Source organism: Suncus etruscus, chromosome 6 (assembly GCF_024139225.1).
Source record: "Suncus etruscus isolate mSunEtr1 chromosome 6, mSunEtr1.pri.cur, whole genome shotgun sequence".
Classification (NCBI taxonomy): Eukaryota; Metazoa; Chordata; class Mammalia; order Eulipotyphla; family Soricidae; genus Suncus; species Suncus etruscus.
In genome coordinates, this window is record NC_064853.1 from 131,014,251 (window position 1) to 131,035,140 (window position 20,890).

The 20,890-nt window shown below is 39.3% G+C and overlaps 1 non-coding gene across 1 annotated transcript; it reads left to right on the forward strand.

Moving 5' to 3' along the window:
- The first annotated feature begins 16,382 nt into the window (after positions 1-16,382).
- LOC126012663 (small nucleolar RNA U2-19) lies at positions 16,383-16,455 on the forward strand. The gene has a single exon (XR_007497092.1). It is a non-coding gene; the product is annotated as a small nucleolar RNA U2-19 (small nucleolar RNA).
- Positions 16,456-20,890: the final 4,435 nt, after the last annotated feature.

Below are 20,890 nucleotides of genomic sequence, written 5' to 3' on the forward strand. Positions count from 1 at the left end.
TTTCCCTCTTCTCTCTCACTCTCTGTGGTTGGTTATTAGCAGCTTTTCCTTAAAATGAGAAGGCCAGGGTCCAGAGAGATAGCATGGAGGTAGGAAGCTTGCCTTGCATGCAGAGGGACCGTGGTTTTAATCCCGAAATTCCATATGGTCCCCAGAGCATGTCAGGAGAGATTTCTTAGCATAGAGCCAAAAGTAACCCCTGAGCACTGCCAGGTGTGACCCCCCCCACCCCGCCCCAAATGAGAAGGCCAATATAATTTGAGTTGGTCTTCCTATTTCAGAATGGCACTGAAAGTTTCACATAGATAATGGAAATTTTTCTGTCTCACTCCCAAATCATGGATAGTCTGTCAGAAATTTTGGAAGATAAGGTTATGAGGTCTGAATTGAAAAATTAAACAAAACAAAATAAACAAACCAAAAAAAACCCCCTCAACTTCTTATTTGCATAAACCACACTAGAGGTTTCATACACACACCTGGCATGAATTGCTCATTCTGTGAAGGATCAGCAAGGAAAAGACCTGTCTGCTCTCAAAACAGAATCTGAGGGATAAAAAGGAATCAGTAATAGGCTCACGTATTTGTACACAATGCTTTGTAGCCTCTGGAATTTTTGTTAGCAATGAGAAAAGGCTCGTCACAGGCCTCCATCTGCCTGCATCACTCCTCAGCTGCCATGGCTGAGGCAAGACTCTGTACAGGGAGCCAACAGGATCTTGGGAATCACACCCCCACCCCCGTCTTCACCCCCACCCAGTGTGTCCTGAAGAATGAAGTCATGTTCCACATGAGGAAAATTGGTGGCTGTGACATCAGAGGGATATGATTATATTTGTTCTGGTCGAGATGTTCGATATTTCAAAGTGGTCTCTGTAGTCCTATTACAATTACAGATGTCCCATTTCCTCCACCACCCTGCCTGCCCCCTGCTGTGTTTTCACATTCTAATACAGACTTTTCAAAGAAAAAATGTGAGTGCATTAGCATGAGATTTTTCTCTAGAGAGTTAAAGAAATTTTGAATATGGTTATTAGCCTTATAGTCAAGGGATCTCTCTCATGACCTTCTTTGTTGTTTTTAGGGCTACACCCATGGTACTCAGGGCTTACTCCTGCTCTGTGCTTAGGGACTCATCGCTACTAGTGATACTCAAGGGACTATATGGAGTGCCAGAGATTGAATCCAGGTCCTCATGTAAAGCAAGTGCCTTACCCACTGTACTATTGCCTTCACCCCTATTCTTTTTAATCAATGTACAGAATCCTTTCATGTACAACAAGAACATTTTTATGAATTACTGAGTCTTTTATGACTTTCAAGTTAATGTTCCAAACTCTTGAGTTTAGAGCTAATTCCAAAACAGAAGTTTGGGGAGCAGAAGGGCTTGTCATGTCAAATACAGGTCCTAAAGAGTATACTAGGGGTTTTCAGCCTTTTTTCCAACTACCTTCTGAACTTTTGAATTTCTGTGACCCCTGCCCTATTGACTGGTCTCTTGGTATCAAATGACCCACAACTTATATATACACATATAAAATGTATATGTATGTATATACACAAATAAAAATATATGTATTAGGAATTAGGGCTCATCAAAGACAATAAGTGAAGGTAAATGTCTTGGGATTTGGAAGCAATGATAAATAGGTCTTGAAAATAAAAAAGTTAGGGTAGCATTTTGGTAATGAAAAGAGAAAATGGTTGGTTGCTGACAAGAGTGTCATCAAACTCTTTCAAACATACTGTTAGCCTGGGAGAAGGATGGCATTCTGGGGTCCTAACTAGATTATGGAAATGTTACTTGGCTTTTGTTCTGGGTAAATCAAGGACAAAATAGGTGGGGGAATGTAACAGCTATTTCTTTAGAAAATGATCCCAGACTTGTGGGAGGAGGTCAAGGAACAAGCAGAGGGTAGGCCTACTTCAGGAAAATGGCCAGCTAATGTTTGAAAACACATATTCATACTCAAGCCAAGCTTGGAACCAGTTTTAGAACTAGGTTTAATGGCTGGGCTTCCAGAAACAGTAGATCCTTGCTCCTTGGTTGACTCCTGCCCTTAGAGAAGCAACCAGGAGAAAGGCATATGTGACTGTGGAACTCGCCACAAACTTTGTATAACAGAGACAGTTGTTCTTTATTTCCTTAAAAACAGTCCCAAATCTATTCCAAACTAGTAGCTAGGTTTAATAACTTATTATTCTTTGTGGAAATCATCAAGAAGCAAAGGATTAGAAGTGCAAAATATCAAGTGTGCAATTTTTAACTGTTTTCAAAGAATGAAAAATAAATGTCAGATCCAACAAGGTCGTATACCCCGTCAGGAAATAATTGTCTCCATGAGCCTGTTTTGATGTATTGAAACTGAAGAAGATTGTTAATGCTTTTATTTACAGTGGGAAACTTGGGCTTCTGCAATGCGCTATATAGTTTAGAGTCTAAAGCAAGTATTAGTCACTCTTTCTGGGCAATCATCTAAAAATAGGGAAGGCCTTTTCAACTACTCTTTGTAGAAAGCTCAAAGTGGGATAATGGAGGTGCCTTCTGATGTCCATTTCACTGGTGCTCTCTGACACTATTTCCTTTTTTTCCGAATGCTTAAATTTGGGGGCAAGAAAGAATTTTGTTTTAAAGTTTAAGAAAATTGGACTATGTTTTCTTATTTGTACCTTTATTCTGTACAAAGAGGAACCTTCTCAGACTAACATAAAAAGGAAGAACTTTGTTATTAAGGCACAGAAATGAAAGTTAAGGACAGAACGTTTAAGAAAGATGTGCCAGGCTCAGTAAAATTAGCAAATGAGAAACTATTGGAAACCAAGGCAATTTGGTCTGGCATGCCACAGTTGATTGTATTTCTCTCTGCCTATCTGCAATGAACTTATTCTGATCCTCCAAACAAAATGCTTACCTACAATAGCTAAACACCAAACTTGTAAACAAGTTCAAGTAACCAATAGAGTATAATGGTTCTCAGTGTAATTTTTAATTCTCTGCAGAGAAAATATGGGGTAGAGACTGAAGTCCACCTTTGCTCTAATAATTGGGACAAAGGAACATAGCATGCTGTATAAACATGGTTGTAGGACTCACCTATGACATGAACAATACTTACTCAAGAAGAAAGGGGTCACAGGTTACATAGATACCCCCGCATGCACCTACTGCAACTATTAATTATTTATTTCAAAGGAAATTATGACAATCTGTCTGTGACCTGTACATACTAAGAAACCCTGGTTTCTGATCAGGAAGCTGACAGCTGGATAAGGGACCAAGACAGACAAGTACATTCTCAAGCAGCTTGATAAACTTGATAGAAATCATCTCAGAGCAGATTCTCAAAGCAGCTGAAGTTAACCTCAGCACTTTGGGTATTTTCAGCTAATTCTCTGTCATGAGGGTTGTCCTTTGAATTGTAGGATTTCAGACTGGCTCCGCTCATTAAACACTAAAATAAAAAGTTGTTCCCATACCAGGTGTGGCAACTACCCTGTTTCTATACATTGCCAACTGTGTCCTGAGGGGAAACAAAATTGTAGGAGACAATTATTGGGAAATACTGCTTAGATCAAGGTAAAATCACAGATAAGGATATCAAAATCAGAACTGGAAACCAGAAACTGGGGAAAGATAAAATAAAATTGGATGATTAAGTCTGAGAGGTAAATAGGAATTAACTAGAGGAAAAGCTGCGATGATAGAATGAAAGAGGGAAACCATATTTCTGGTTTATTATTCACATTGTTACTACAGCAGTGTTTCTAGACTTGTATTATTCAAGACACTGTCAGTAGTAATATCTTGTTAACTATGGCTGAATGTTATCTTGTTATCTATGTTACCTGTGGCTGATTCTAGTAATCTGAGTCTTTAAAAATCTTGGTCAACTAACCAACAGCTCACTAAAGACAGAGTAAGAAATGTTAATTGTGTGCTCCTCCTGGGGAAAAGTTTTCTAACTGGAAGCTGGGAGTAGGAGTTCCATATTCTTGGCTGCAACAATCTGTAGCAAATCTCAATGAACGTGGTTGTCGTGGGATGAAGGAAGCACTCTTATTTCAAATACCAGACTGTCACTTTTCTTACTGAATTTTCATAGATTTCCTTGAATAGATAGTTTCTTTCTTCTTAGGAACATTTCCAAAGATTTCAAATGGTTTTAAAGTAATTTTCACAAGCTTCTCTAGAAAGTGGTTTCATAAAACTCTGCAAGTCATTCTAGAAATTAAGCTTATTACAGACATTTTAGATATTCATATGTGATATGTTTACATATGTGAAATGTATTATTTCTGATGAGTAGAGAAAATAGGCTGATTTTCAAAATAATAATCTGGCATTTTTAGTAGGAATTAGGAGTCTAAATTTTTTTTTCCTGTGGATAGTAATTCATTCATTGAGCAAATTTATGTTTAATGTCTAGCAAGTCCCTATCACCATTCTACAAGCTGAGTTACTGAGTTTTTAAAATTCTTTTCATAACCAGAGCTTGAAATCTGATGAGTAAAGACAGACAATAGAAAGTAAGAAACTACATGAATAAGGTAAATAGAGATTATGGTAAATTATTTGAAAGAAGTAGGGTTGCCTGATATGTGAGGCTCTCTAAGGGGATGAATAGGAAGAAGCTGAGACTGCAAAGATGAGAAAGACTAAGTGATATAAAACTCAAGAAGATCTTTTCAGTAAGGAACCAAATGAAGCAAAGCACTTGAGTTAAGCATGAGGGAGGCAAGCATATGCAACAGAATTGGACAAGAGAAACCACAGGAGTGATAGGGAATGTAGAATGAGAAAAAGCTGCTCAGGAGTCAGGCCAGCCAGCCACTGATACCCATGGACTGGAATTTTTTTTTCTAAATGCAGTGAGAGATTAATGAAAGACTTTACAAGAAGTGTGGAGACAGTGACTGAGAGGGAGGGGATAATTATGAAATGCAAGAGTCAAGTGTTTAAAATTAAAATTTATAAAATTGACCTTTACCCTCAGCCAAGATTCCATATACATTACAGGTCTTCACTCTGTTTTGTAAGCAATATTTTGACCAATATAAGTTGCTGTAACAATCTCTCTACCCCACTGTATGAGTGAATTGTACATTTGACTTAACCATTTTGAATCTTCCACCTTCACTCTACCAGTTTCCTTTCCCCTCTCAGTAGAGGAATGGTAAGTTTATTTTAGTTTTGTGAGGGAAATCCTCTTGAATTTGCCTTATATGATTTAACTCTCTTCACCATTATAGGTATCCCTACCTGTGAGACAGTGCCAATGTCTGCTTCCACTTGATTACACACTGCCCCTCTGTCCACAACAAAGAGATGATTTATCTTCATTTCCCAATGATCATTGGAATCTAGAAATTTTCTAACACACTGAATTTCTCTGCCTCTGCCAAGCCCCCAAGTCAAGTAGTAAATTCTGTAAAAACAAATACTTTAATGGCTCCCAGTGGAGCACTGGATTTAAACAACACTCTGTTCCTTCTGTAAGGAAACACATCTGCTTTATAGTTCCTTTATATGGGTTTCTTAAGGAAAGGTATGCCCTGAGCCAGCATTTTCTCCTAACTCGACCCCATGATAATAATTTATAATGATGGAGACTACAAAACTGTAGATGAAAGGGTGACCTTGAATTCTTAGGTTGAAGTCCTGGCTCAACTACCTTGAAGAGATCTTTGGAAAGAGGACCTCACTGAAATCCTCATGCTTTATCTGCAAAATAAGAATAATATCATACTAGTCTCCTAGGACTATTATGAACATTGAGCAATATGATGCCTGAAGCACAGCAAACTGTAAGTGTTATAAAAGAGGTGACTAGGGGCTGGGATAGATGGCTCAAAAGGCTGCAGTAAATGCTTTGTATTAAAAGGCTCTGGCTCCAATCTCCAGCACCGCATGACTCTGATCACCACTAATAGAAACAACCCCAGCACAACTGGGTAGAAAGGAAGGAAGGACAGAGGGAAGAAGTGAGGGAGGAAAATAAAGAAAAGAAAAAAGAACAGAATAGAGTAATAAATTAAGAAAAGAAAAGAAGAAAGACCCCACTTACTGGCATTAAAAGAAACATGGACAGGGTGGGAAAACAACACAATCACCACACCCCACCCTAAACTGATGTCATGGCTATGTCTGGAAACTAGGACATAGAGTTTGAGGGCAGATGCCAAGGCTGATGAGAAATGAGGATTAGGGAGGCTTCCAGAAGCTTTAAAATGTAATTTCACCTCTATCCTCATACTGACAACAAGGATGCAGAATAGCAGCTCATCCACTCTGTCCAAAAACCCTCAGCCTGGTTGTACTCACTGCTCTAAAAAACAGGGGTCCCGTGTATGGCTTAGCAGTGCAGACATTGGCTACTGGTATATATTATTCTCTCTAAAGAATATTACAAGTATCAGGATTAGTGGTGAAACTTGAAAATCATAAGATATGAAGCATAAAGAGGCAGACAAAACAGTAGATTCATTTTTGGAAGGCTTGAATTTTATTCCCATCTCAGGTGCTAGCAGGTTGAAAATACAAGAAAACCCATTTCATCCTCCCTTTATTAGTCAACTCATCTGTATGAGGATATATTGAAAGTCACCTCTCAGTTTCAATAACTCCATAATGGCAAAAAACAAATTTCTCCTGACTTCCTTCAGTCCCATAGCAGAGGGAGTGGATAATAGATTGAAGAGATCTCTGACAATAGGAAGTGATCAGGAAAAACAAACAAACAAACAAACAAACAAGTAGAGTCTTGGGATTAGAGACCCATTATTTTATTTACCTTAAAACTAATTGAATAAAATCACAACACAAACTAAAAGGATGAGAATTAAAAAGATGGGAATCAAAATTGCATTGGGAAGTATGTAGAAAGAGTTGCAGTGTGGAAAATGTTTGGCAGAATCTGGGATTCAATTCAGGGAGTTTATGTTTGGGTAGATCTATGAAGGCCTCTGTTATATCAGTATGCTTGGCTTTTTGTGGGTGCTGGTTACATAGGTAAACTTAAATGGCAAATACTAAGTGAACCATATACTTTTAATGTAACTCTGAAAACAAGTCAAATATGCAAATTTGGCCTGAGTTTATTTTACCTTCTGGGGAAGGTAAGAACCCTTTTCTTGCAGTAGGTACTCATTTCTGAGCCTAATATTAGAATGTAGAAAAAAATTCACTTCTGCTTTTCTAAATAAAACTTCATTCATACTCTGTGTTCTTCTTCACATGCTGTACACTAATAGGCCTTGTTCGGCTAGGGTAGGAACATATCACCCAATTTGTATGTCACTGCCTTTTTGATCACCGTCAGATTGTATCTAAGCTTTAAGGGTCTTGCATCAATTTCTTCCATATTCCTCATGATTCCTGCTCGGTCCCCAACTTTACTTTAGAGGCTTCTAAAGACAACTGTCCACATATGCTTTGACTCCACCTTATTCTAAGGGATTCCTAATTTTCCCAACTAAATTCCTCCCCCAATATTCTCTCCTGAAACCCCCCATGCTTCACTTTCTAGACTCTGCCATTTTCAGCACAGCTCCCTTCATCTGCCAAACTCAGTCTGGGGCTGCTTCTTTTCAAACCATATGGTCTGGCAGACAAGGCAGCTTTAATGTTGATTCAAGAAATAAAAACAAATCTTGCTTCACTTTCATTCTCTCTTATTAAGAAGAGAAGGGACAAAGTTTATTGTCCTGATTCTCCTACAGTCAGTCCAGCAATGCTGGGTCTCTAACACTTGAGGGGCCAAGCACTGGATTTCCTGCATTCCTACTGCCTCCCCACCCCACAGAAGCTATTCTTAGGTCCTCATGGATCCCTTACTAGGAAGGAAATCTTGGGGCTGGAGCATTAGTGCAGTCATAGCACATTTGCTTTGCATAAAGCTGACCCAGGACAGACCTCGGTTTGATCCCCAGTGTCCCATATGGTCCCCCAAGCCAGGAGTGATTTCTAAGTGCATAGCTGGGAGTAACGCCTGAGAGTCACCGGTATGGCCCAAAAATCAAAAAGAAAAGAAAAGAAAGGAAATCTTAAAATTCTCATTGGAAACTTTGCAAGTTGACAAACTACCTAAAGTCAGGAAGAAATATGCACAGTCATCTTCACGAATGGGAAGACCCATTAGGAATGATAACAAGTAGGAAGAGGTTTCTGGATCAAAACAGTTTTTCACACAGTTTGCATAGAGTTTGCACACAGTACCTAAAGTTTATGTAAACCTGGATATTGGTCCTGGAGGTCAATTCCACTGGTCCTTTCCTAATAAGCAAGTGAGGTAAATCAACAATAGATCACTGGAGAAACAGAGAAAAGAGAGGCAGAGAAGAGAGAGAAATGAATTGGGGAGGGGAGGAAGAGAGGAAGAGAGAAGAGATTGGTGAAGTTAATCTACCTAAGACTTGCTGCTGACCCAAATCAAAGAATTCTTACAAGATCACCCCATGCCATAATGAACATAACTAGCTCATTCAGAAAGGCTCCATCTAACAGAGGAAGAGGTGGCTGAGCTGGTGCTCTGACTGGATTTTATTCAAGAAGCACTATTGAGTGCCTTTTCTATGCTAGGTGCCTGAGTTCTGCAAAAAAACAGGTTGCTTACTCTATCAGAACTGAGCTGGAATGGGATAATAAAGTCAAGGTTACATGTAAATATGGGGCTTGCACAACCAAAGTTCTATATGACCTTACATACCATTAAATACTAGTAAGTATTCTTATGTATTACACTTGGATGACATTACCAGCTAAAGGGTCTTGGCAAATATTTGAAAATCTAATTAATATTTGGCATAGTGATCTGTGCATAGTATATTGTGGTTTTCACTTTCAGGCAGAAACTCCACCAGACCCTAGAAAGGTTGACCTCTCTTGGCTAACAGTTTATCACCACCTCACATAGCAAACTGACCTCATTTTGGTAGTCATGATGTGCGGTTATTGTAACAGTAACTGCAGGCAATTTATGAAGCTTATCATTTCTCATTCCCCTTTTCTAGGGGCCATGCCTGCCATGGGCCAACTTTCTGCCTTCTAAATGGAGCAGGGAGTGAACTTCCATTTTCTTTTGTGTATCTCTTTTATCAGCTAACTCACTGCATGTTCTGTTTCCTCCATCACTAAAATACGAAAAAGTTCAGGGGGATGAAAAGGAAAGAATAAAAGAGGAAAAAATTAGGTTTTCTGGTAATGTTGTAAAATGACTCTGGGGCCGCTAGTCCCAGGGGCATTCCAACTGGTGCTTTATGTTTTGTGATCATATGGGATTTTGGCTGGTAAGCCAACTGGGACTTTGTGTGAACTAATACTGTAACACTGGAAAAATATCTTCTTTGTAGGATTGCTTCCACTGCCCTTCTCAGCTGCAACTTATTTTCTGAAGGTTCATCCATAATATCTCTATAAGAGTGTGTCTTTTCGGTAGGTGTTCTACTGCACCTGGTGCACCTATAACCCATGTTCCATTCACCTGTCAGTGGAAGTGAAGGCAGTGTCTCCCATATCAAAGTTCAACTCCATTTCTTTCAACCTTGCTTTCTGTGGCAGAAACTTCTCAGATTGCTTAAGTGAATATCAGACATTAGTCTGTCAGGTCTATCTGTCTCCAAGAGGCACTCATCAGAATGCTTCCTCTGTACAGTCTAATGCAAGGTTGGCCACAACTGCTTCTCCCTCTGGAAGAAGGAACTTGCCAAACAATAGTTGACCAAACACAGATTCATAACAAGCTCTTATTAAAATTCTATTCTTGATCAGTTAAAATGCTGAAATTCATTAATGTATTTAATATTGTATCAAGCTTATCACCTCCCTGGAATTCACATCTGTTGTATTGTGCAGATTCCACTGAAATGATAGAATATCTTGTTATGCGTAGTGATGGGACTGATAGTCTCCTCAACAACCACCCCCAATTTCTCTTTAGAAAAAACTAATTTGATTGTTTGGCAAATCTCTGATTCTTTTTGGTATATGCTCATTGCCTCTGGTAGTTTGCAATAGGAGAAGGTGATATAGTCCTACATCCTGTAACTGTGCTCCAAGTAAGTCTCTGGAAAAATTCACCAATCAACTCAGATAGATATTTATAAGTAAATATCATATGTCCTCTCTATATTTTATTTTTTATTTTATTTTATTGAAACAGTTGTGATCTACAGAATCTTTTATAGTTGAATTTCAGATATACAATGAGTCAGGGCTCTTCCCACCACCAGTGTCAACCTCTCTCCACTAATAGATCCAGATTGCATCCTATAACACCACCCTTTCCCCCTGGCCTACGAGTATAAAAGGCCCCTTTAAGTGTAGGTTTTTTAAGTTTAAGTCCCTTGATTCTATTGTCATTGACTTTGGTTTGGATATTTAGTTCTGTCCTTATTTATTTCCCAGCCAATGCATCTGAGACCACTTGGCCCCTGGCCTTCAGCTTTTCTTGTTTTCTTTCTTCTTAGTTTTATAGAAAAATGTGGGAACATGTGGTAAAATAAAGTAAAAGTCTCTCTCCTCTTTGCTTTCAGGTTCGCTGTCAGCAACCTAGGATTCCTGTAAAGTTTGGTCAGAGGTCTCATTGTCTGCAAGGTGGTTGGACTCTATGACAGAATGCAGGGCCAGGGGCTCCTGAAGCTCAAACCATGGCAGCAGAGCACTAGAGTGATTTCAAATTGAATCACAAGCTGTCAATTCTGTCAATCACAGTATACCCATCCCTAATGCATCTTCCATTCAATTCAAGTCACCTGGAAGAAATATTATTCTAACTCAAAGGTATTGTTTGAAATAAGGACTCTTCATATACTACTTCTTCTGAATATTTTTTTAAATTTTTATTGAGACCATTGTGAATGACAAGTCCTTCATAATTGGATTTCAGGCATACAGTAACAGTGAATTAGAGCCATTCCACTACTGTGGGGAGAGAGGCCAGGAAATAAGGAGATTTCTGCAAGATGGCCTTGAATATAAAAAAAAAAAGTCTCTGTTTAGAGACTTATGTCCCTGCTGTTTTGAGTGTAGGAGAAAGTCATCAAGGTCACACAACCTATCTAGGCTAATAGTGCCACAAGCATTGCAGCCACTATCTTTACATACTTCCTGATTTAATGATGCCATGGGCATTGCTATGCTATCTTTACATGCTTCCTGATTTAATGATGCCATAGGCATCATTAACTGCTATCTTTGCAAACCATCCAAATCAATGATGCCATGTACCTTGTGACTGTTGTCTCTGCATACATTTTTGTTGCTGTAATGTCTAAACTGTATTACCCACATTCTATTTCCCACTTAAAATTTACTCTTAAAAACTTTGTTCCTACCTTCAATATATGAAGTCCATTGCTCTGACAATGCTTCCCTGTGAGTGGTCTGTGGCTCACAGTCTTCCCTCTCTTTCTTGAGTCAGGTCTCGAGGCCACAGGCTGGAAGAGACCCTTACTCACCCTTGCATCGGCCTCATCAGGGAACCTGATGCCGGAACCCTACACACTATCATTGTTGACCTCCCTCTACCAAAATTCCCAGCATGTATTTCATATCTCCACCCTTAGCCTACTGGCTTATCAGTGTAACAGGTCCATTTTAAGTTTAGATTCTTATAGTTTGGGTCTTGATTCTATTGTCGTTAACTTTGGCTTGGATATTTAGCTCTGAATTTTTTTTCTCCACCAATGCACCTGAGATCACTTGGTCCCTGAGCCCCATCTTCTTTCTTTTTTATCTTTTCTCAATTTGTAGAAAGATGCATACATATGAGGTAAAAAAAAAAAAGTAATTCATGTCCCAAGGTTCTATGGAAAAGGTGGGAACCCCTATCTAAAAGATACAAATATAATTTTAAAAAGGGGTGTTGGCAGGTTTCTTTATTTTCTCCTCCTCCTCCTCCTCCTCCTCTTCTTCTTCTTCTTCTTCTTCTTCTTCTTCTTCTTCTTCTTCTCTTCTTCTTCTTCTTCTTCTTTTTTGCAAAAACATATCAAATGTTTGGGACATTAGAAAAAAATACTCTTGGCCTAAAAATACAGGTGTCTCTAGCCATGAAGCATACTGTCATAAGACTGACTCAGGATCCAAAAGAGTCCAGAAGAGTCCTTACACAAATTGTCCAACCTCAAGTTCTTCATGGTCTTAGGAACTGAGTATGTTGATTAATATTAACTTGCACATCACACCACTTAGGTGAAAGTGAAATAAATATATACATAAAATGTTCTAAATACATGACATAAAATTTTCTACTTTGGGCTACATCTAGCAGTTTTTGGTGCTTAGGCATCACACCTATCAGTGCCTAGAGAGCCCATATAGTGCCAGGAATTAAACTTATAGCCCCAGCATGCAAATCATGTAATTAGACTTTTGTGCCTTCTCCCCAGCCCAGAAATATTTTAAATCAAATTAGTATACTCCCATAATGGACTCTCAGAAGTCCATTGGTTGCATTGTCAAGTTTAAAGCTTTGAAAGATAGATCTTGGTTGATTTCACTAATTCAGTTATGACAAACTTGGCCCCCTTTTATGTCAAAAATTCTCATTTCCAATCTTTGCTGTGTCCTAAGTGATCATGTGTTAATGAAATAACATAGAAATTGTGCTGAGACGTTTTCCAGCATCTTCATTGCTTTGCTTTGTCCTCATATGCGACCAAGAGATAAAGAAATGTTTGTAAGTTGATGTGCTCACCTTGCAAGAAGCCCTGCCCAGCACAAGGATTTACTGTGACAATTGGAAAATGGCTAGATAAGAAGATCTGATTTCTGACAATCTTACCAGTAATTCCTGGGATTTCTGCCTTTTTATAGAAATAAATCTACCTATAGTTTGAGTCATTGTTAGTTAGGCTTTCTACTTTTTTCAGCCAAATAGTTCTGACTAATACATTTGGCCTGAAATAAACATGAATGGGAGGGATCTGATGGCTCCAGGGCATAAATAAAGACTGCAAATCTATCTTTTGGGAGCTTTCTGGACAGTTCTGGTCTCTATTTCTTTATCTTTAAGATGAGAAGAGCAGCATCTTTACAAACAATTGTATGCTTAGAAGAGGATTAAATAAGAGCTAATTAGACAAATGCTTAGGATATAAACTAAATGCCTTAGTTTCTTCATCTGTGAAACAAGAAAAAATAAAGTTTGTCAGGCTCCCATGAATTAATACACATAAGGCATTGGTATAAGTTCCTAACAAAATTTAGCATTATACTAGAACTATCATCATCATTATCATCATCAACACCAGAATCATCATCACCATTGTATTAGAAGCAGCAGCATTATTATAACAAAAGAGCTCTGAAATAACTAAGTGCACTATGAAAAGTATATGAGGATAATGATATCACTGGTTGTCTCAAGTTAGGAATAAGAGAATACCATTCAAATCACCAGGGCATATGATTTAAGAAAAGACGGGAAAAAATGAAAGAAAAGGAATGGATGTGAAGGTGAAAAGGATTAGAAAGTGAAAGAGAAGAAAAAGAAGAGAAATATGCAAGGGAGAGGGAATGGGAAAAGTAGAGAGAAAAATGTATGGTAAATAAAAGCTAAGTGGCACAAAGAAGAAGCAGTTCATTTTCTTTTCAGCAGGCATCACTGTAACTTTGGAAGAGTATCATTTATTGTGTACCATATCCCACCGAGAATAATGAGGTTTTCCCACAGTCTTATCAGTTGTGCCCACGCTACATTAAAAGTGTTGAAGCCAGTTCATAGGGTACTGCCATGTAATGTCATTTTTCCCATGCAAACAAACATCTTTCTCAGAAAACAGAACAGAAAACATAACTGAAATATGGGTAATATAGTGAGAAATTCATGGAAGCTTAGCATTCCACATTTGTAAAATTGTCCCACACTTGAGAGTCCCACCCTGGTGGTATCTAAGATACCTATTGTTGAACAAAAAACAAGCCTCCTTGTCTGTTGGCTTCATGTGGTCGAGGTGCCTCCTTTCATGGTAAATGAATCTGGATCAAGTGAATTCGTTCCCAAGTGCAGCCCTTTAACAGCTCAGGCCCTTTCCACAGAAAGATCTATGTTTATCCTATTGAAGTTCCTTGGTTAGGCTCCATTCCACTGTTCCCATGCAATCCCATCCCTACTGATTTCTAATAAAAATTTATGCTTTTTTGAAAATTTTTGGACCACACCTGGTCATGCTCAGGGTTTACTCCTGGCTATGTGCTCAGAAATCGCTCCTGGCTTGGGGGAACCACATGGAATGCTGGGGGGATAGAACCATGGTTCATCCTAGGCTAGCATGCACAAGGCAGAAACCTTATCACTTGTGCCACCACCCCAGCCCCAAATTAATGCATTTTTAAAATTTGAGTTTAAAAAGGAAAAATAGAGACATAAAATGCCAGTGTTTTAGCATTTAATATATAAGTTACTCATCATTTCACACCTACAAATTAGGTCTTATCATATCCCTCTTGACTTTTCAAAGTGAGAGAAAAGTTGAGGTTTGTTGACATTGGGCACAACAGATGAGAAAAAATAGACAAAAATGCAATGTATAATATAAATCATTTGCCATTGTTTTTGTTTTCGGTTCACAACTGGCAGTGCTCTGGATTTATTCCTGAATCTATACTCAGGGATCACTCCTGGCAGTGCTCAGGGGACCATAAGTGGTGCTGGGGATTGTCCAAGACAAGCATCTTACTCCTTATACTACTATCTTTCTGGACCTGTCAAGTTATTTTAAAAATAAAAAGAGGGGCATGAATAAAATTCAAAGTGGCAGAGTACATGACTTGCATGCTTGAGGCCTTCAGTTCACCTTCCATATTTGAGCCCTTGAGTTCAATTCCTGTTATTGCATAGCCAGATATATGGATATGTGTATGTTTGTGGGGGGGGGGGGCTGAAGAAAAACTGAGGAAAACATTGCATTGCATTAGCATATTCTCATTTCTACTGATTCTTAACTTTGTGATGTTAGTAAGCATTTTTTAAGTTTTATTTTGACCAAAGTGAATTACAAATCTTTCACAGTAATATTTTAGGTGCATAGCAACATTGAATCAGGGGCATTCCCACCACCAATGTTGTCCTCCCTCCACCCATGTTCCCAGCATACATCCCATATCTTTCTCCTTTACCCTGCTCCACTCCTCCTGGGCTGCTAGTATAAGTAGACCCCTCTGTGTCTAGCTTGTTGTAGATTGGGTATTGATTCTGTTGTTGTTAGCTTTGAATTTGGTGTTTAAGTCTGATCATTTTTTTTATTTCTACTTAATGTTCATAAGACTATTTGATCTTGGTACCCTCCATTATTTTCCCCTCAATTTGTGAGGTGGAATAAGATGGTTCAATTTATGTGGTTCTGTTTGAAGGAAAGAAGAAAAAAATAAAATGAAATGAAATAAAATGGGGCAAAAATCAAACAAGCAAAAAATGGGAGGAATCTTTCTAGAAGCTATGAATATCAATTTAAGAGAAGAAAGGGAAAAAGGAAGAAGAATATAACAATACAAAAAAATAAATCAAACAAAAACCTCAAAAGCACCAGAACAATAAAGACAACAGCCACATAGGGTTAGGGGACACCCCACGTCAGAGGCCTTCTCCCTAGCTTGGGGGGGGTGCTGGGAGGTCTGGTAGGCCCCCAGCTGATCCCTTATTTCTCCCCTGGACTTCAGGCCTTTCCTGGGTGCTGACTCAGGTGGCCAGAAGTGGATTGAGGTGAGACCTTTTAGGGGCCCTAGGCTTCTCCCCTCTCCCTACTCTAGGGAGGAGGAGCATTGGGAGGAGATGGGCAGATAAACTGGCTTCCGGTTTTCTCTGATCCAGGAGGCCAGCTCTTCCCAGGCATGGGGTTAGGAGACACTCCATGCCGGAGGCCTTCTCCCTAGCTTGGAGGGTGCTGGAAGGCCTGGCAGGCCCCCAGCTGATCCCCTACTTCTCCCCTGGACTCCAGGCCTTTCCTGGGTGCTGGCTCAGGTGGCCAGAAGTGAGATTCAGGTGAGACCTTTTAGGGGCCATAGACTCCCCCCACTACTGTAGGGAGGAGAAGCATTGGGAGGAGCCAGGCAGATAAGCTGGCTTCCGGTTCTCTCATCTGGGAGGCCAGCTCTTCCCAGGCATGGGGTTAGGGGACACCCCACGCAGGAGGCCTTCTCCCTAGCTTGGAGGGTGCTGGGAGGCCTGGCAGGCCCCCAGCCGATCCCCTATTTCTCCCCTGGACTCCAGGTCTTTCCTGGGTGCCGGCTCAGGTGGACTCTATAGTGGTCCTCTTGCTTTTCCCCCCTTTCTTTCCCTCCTCTAAGAGGGTGACGTATGGGGAGGAGGGCGGGCTGATGCAGCACTGGTGTATGTTGGGACATACACTGGTAATTTTTTTCCTTGTTGGTCTCCATTTTAAAAACCGTGCAGGGAAAATAGCCAAATCTGAGCATCAGAAGGATCCCCATCCACTGGTGCATGATCCCCAGTTCTGAGAAGCAACAATACTGTAATATGTGTGTGTGGGGGGGGTGTGGGTGTGGGTGTGGGTGGAGGGAAGGAAATGTATGTAAAGGGGCTTTGTGTGCACGTGTGCAGGTAGATCAGTTCTGAGCTATGATGACCACCTTTCTTACTGACCTTTATTGCCATGAAGGTTCTACACTTGATCTGAGCTAAAAAAAAACAAAACAAACAAACAAAAAAAACCATGCAGGGGCACTGTATATTAAAAAGAAAAATGAGAGGATGGACTCTCAGGCTGGGAGGAGACCAGTACTCTTTTCCTACTTGTTTACTCTCAGCGGCCTCTTAGCCTCTTCCTTTCTTCATTGTGTAACTGTGGTTGCTACCATACTAGGTTTCTGATTACTTCCCACTCAAATGCATTTCCCTACAATGGAACTGCAGGGAGTCATTTTGCAGACTCCAAAAGGCTAAATCACAGACCACAGGGGTGTCCAGGATTCAGCACCCTCCTCCTGACTCTTTCTAATGACATAAAATGGACATGCATATCTCCTTTAAATATTGTAGATATATTCCCTCAACTGCTATAGCTATTATTGAATATACCTGTAAATGGTAATAATTGTGTCCATTGTCTTATGTCAGATTGTTTATTTTCCTCACTTTTTATCTTTTCTTCTCTTTATGAACTGTTTAATAAGGAATTTTGGTGAAAGAGTCCTTCAGTTTAATACTTATGTTTGAACCAAGTCACGGGGAATATTGGACTTGTTCTTGTGGTCCCCATATGTGCTGATAAAGCACGTGGCATTATTCCTTGTTTGCATAGGCATATTAAAATGGAAAATACTATACATACAAATATGTTCTTATCTAATAGAGATAGAAACACACAAATCTTGTAGTGCAATGGGACCTTACACCCTGAACATTGACATAATGACCTAGCATAGGCCTCAGAAAAATGGGCATTCTCCATTCACCCCAGAACCAGGGAAGCCATCTATGAAACATCCAAAGTTGTCTATAACATCACCTGGAAGCAATCCTCTACCAGGGAAGACTCTACTGCTGCTCTGACATCAATCTACTCAAAAGAGTCTTCCCTTAACGCTGAGAAGACTTAACAACAACAATGATCTGCTTACTGAACATGGCTTTCTGCATTGCCATTTAATTGAGTGGAAATTAGAGGATGCTCCGCACCATCCTGACTTCAATGTAGAATATACAGATTCCAGGATCTTCCATACAGAAACATGATACCAACAACAGAGACTGTGTGAAAAATAAAACAAGTGGCACTTCAGACAAGGACCTGGATTGGATAAACTAGTTTGCCTGGAGCCTAGAGTTGGTCTTATGCCAGGAAACTTCAGGGGTAGGGTCTCCTTGTATTTAGGGCAAGGCTTTTTCTTCCCATGTCTGCCATATTTTGTTGGGCCTATGCAAATGATAATTGCCACTCTAACACCATTTTTACTGTGCTCCTTTGACTCTAAACCTTAAAAAAAACCCACTTAAACTTTTGAGGTTAACTTAAACAGATATGCATGTGCATGGAAATGTAAAAAAAAACTACTATGCCTTCAAGTTTAAGGTGTTACATAGATTTTATGGCTTTAGATTGCTTAGTGTACCACTAAGAAATGTTATAATGGACTACAATCTGGGGACATGAGGGACAAAGTAATTGTACATGGGTTCTATTTTATTTTTCTTACAGTTCCCTGACTGTAAGATCAAAATTAAGGTGTCAGCAGGGGGATTTCTTCTGAGAACTCTGTTTTTGGGTGATTGCCCTTTCACTGTAATTTTACCTTGTCCTCTTTCTTTGCATCATTGTTCACATAATTAAAAATAAATAAAAAATTAAAAAAAGACAACAGCCACACAATAACCACAGTCCTGAAAAAAAAAAACAGAAAAAAAAACAACAACAAAACCAAAAAAGATTTTTATTTGTGCTTTTTTTTTCTTTTTACAAAAGCACAGTATATATTGGGGAGATTAGAAAGAGAATTCCCTTGGCCTAAGAGATACAGGGTTTCTCTGCCCTTGAAGTATACTATCATGGGAATAAATACAGGCTCCGTACATGTTCTTTTACTCTCACCTAGGTCCTTTTATGGTGTCTGGAAACTTTCCACTCTGTCATGGATGATAAAATCAGACCTCTAGCTAGAGATCTTGGTATTTGCACAGGTCAAAGGATGGAGCCTAGGATGGAGTCTTTCTTTACGGTTCTAGAAGTTCTGTTTCATCACTGTTGTTTTAATCAGTCTTCTGTAGTTGGCGGCCTTGGGTTTTGCTCTGATCTTAGGACGAAGCATAGAGTAGAGTCTTTCATTATATTTCCAGAAGATCTGCTAAGTTGCAGTTGTCTCAGTCATATCTCTGGAATTAGATATCTTGGTTGTTTTACAGATAGTATGCCAATGCCTAGACTAGGGTCTTTTTTATTGGTTCCAGGATAAGTTCTGCGCAGTCATGGTTGTCACAGTCAGTCTTCTGTAGATAGCAAACTTGGCTTTTGTACAAATTAAAGGATGGCATGTCTTCTGATTTCATCTTATTGTTAGGAAGTGATAAAAGACAACCTGCTCTTAACCCAAGTTGTTGCCATTTCAGGATGTCATATCAAAACTGGCACATGTTGGTCTCAGAGCAATATTAAAAATGTCCCAGAAGGAGATTGGTTCCTGAAGCTGTTGTGGATAACTGTGTTGGTTCTATGTCTGGGATCTAGGGTTTGGCGTTGGACTATCACTGTATAATCACCTGGAATCTAAATTGGGTCCACATGACATATGTTCAAGGTGGGAGGTGTCCTGTATTGTAAAATGTATGAGTTCTTATCCCTCCTAGATAAGAGCTTGTTTCTATATTTCTCCTTGTTTCTAAATTTCTCCTTTTTTAGTATGCCTGCAAGAAGAAATGGTGCTATATTATATTGCTGGTGCATTTGGGGGTGAGAGTGTCAGGATCCATCATCTCTGTGCCCTGGTTATGATCTAAGATATTATCCCAGTCAAGACTTTTTCTTGTAGGTTTTTGTACCAAGCAGAACCAAAACAGGTTGAGTTAAGGAAGAAAAGAAAACATAAACAAGACATATATACATATACATACTCATATATATATATAAAGGAAAAAAATAAATATAAATAAGTTTAAAAATTAAGAGAACAAAGTGATGCACGAGACTACCTTACATTTGGGGATAAACAGGTTAAGAGGTAGAATTATAGAGGTCTTAAACTTATAAAGAAAATATAGGCTTCCCATTGTCTTTTGAGATATTCTTGGTGGGGGGTAGGATCCAGAGCACATTTTTATCACACACCCTGGTCTTGTTGAGATTGAGAAGAGATTTGTGGTAGAGAGGGCTTGGGTAGAGTTCTTGTACTGATGATCCTTCTGGAGCTGAGTCCGGTATCAAACAGTCCACATTTGCGGGGTGGGTGAGAAGGAGGGCCACCGAGCATGAGTCAGCAGGGGTGATGATTGTAGTTTCTTGCTGGGGAAGACATGTGAGGCTGAGTGGGTGTCCCTTCACTTGGGAGCTGGGTGATGGTTTATTGTGGCAGGAGGTCGAGTGTTAATAAGGCAGAATATCAGATTGGAAATGGGGGGTAAGGGGATAGTAGGATTTCTGAAGGTGGGGAGGAGAGATAATATATAGGAGGAGCTATCTACACTATAGACATGGATTGTTTACAATTTAGGTTCGGCTCTCATAGAGGAGTCCTCTCAATATGTACTCGTGCCCATATAAAAACATACAATAGTGATCTATTCTTAATATGTTGTTAGAGGTTTGACCCTAATAGGATGGGTCTGTGCTCTTAAGGACTGGTTGAATCAAGATAAATAATTAGCTTAGACTTAGCTTAAGAAATAGAGGAAGGGAGAGCAATAGATAAGAGAGGAGAACAAAAAATAGTAAATATAGTAAAAATAAGGTAAAAAAATTAATAAATCAACTAAAAGATTGGGTCAGTGCTTTGGAGTTGGGAGGTTTTCCCAGTGTCTAGGCATTTCATCAGTGATAGGATTGGCATTCCTAAATAAAGGTTTCAGGGTTTGTTTGATAATGGCTGGAGCAGTTTAGGATACACAGAGGTTTCAAGTCTCGAGTACTAAATAATGTGTTAATGAGGCCTACCTATGTAGGTGGCTACCCTATGTAGTATTGTCCACTGCATCTTATGTATAAAAATTCCTTTCCCAAAAATAAAGTAACAGTGTGTTTTATTTGACATAGATTGAATTGATGAGGAGGAGGAAGAAGAGGTAGAAGAAGAAAGGGAAGAAGGAAAGAAGTAGGGAGAAGAGAGAAGAAAAGAGAGAAAAAGAAAGTGTTGATTAGCCCAAACATGTTCCATGAGTAGGTTCTGAATATAAGTCTGTGGTTCACAATTGGTTGTTTCAGTAGTCTGAATGGTCATATGCTTCATGTC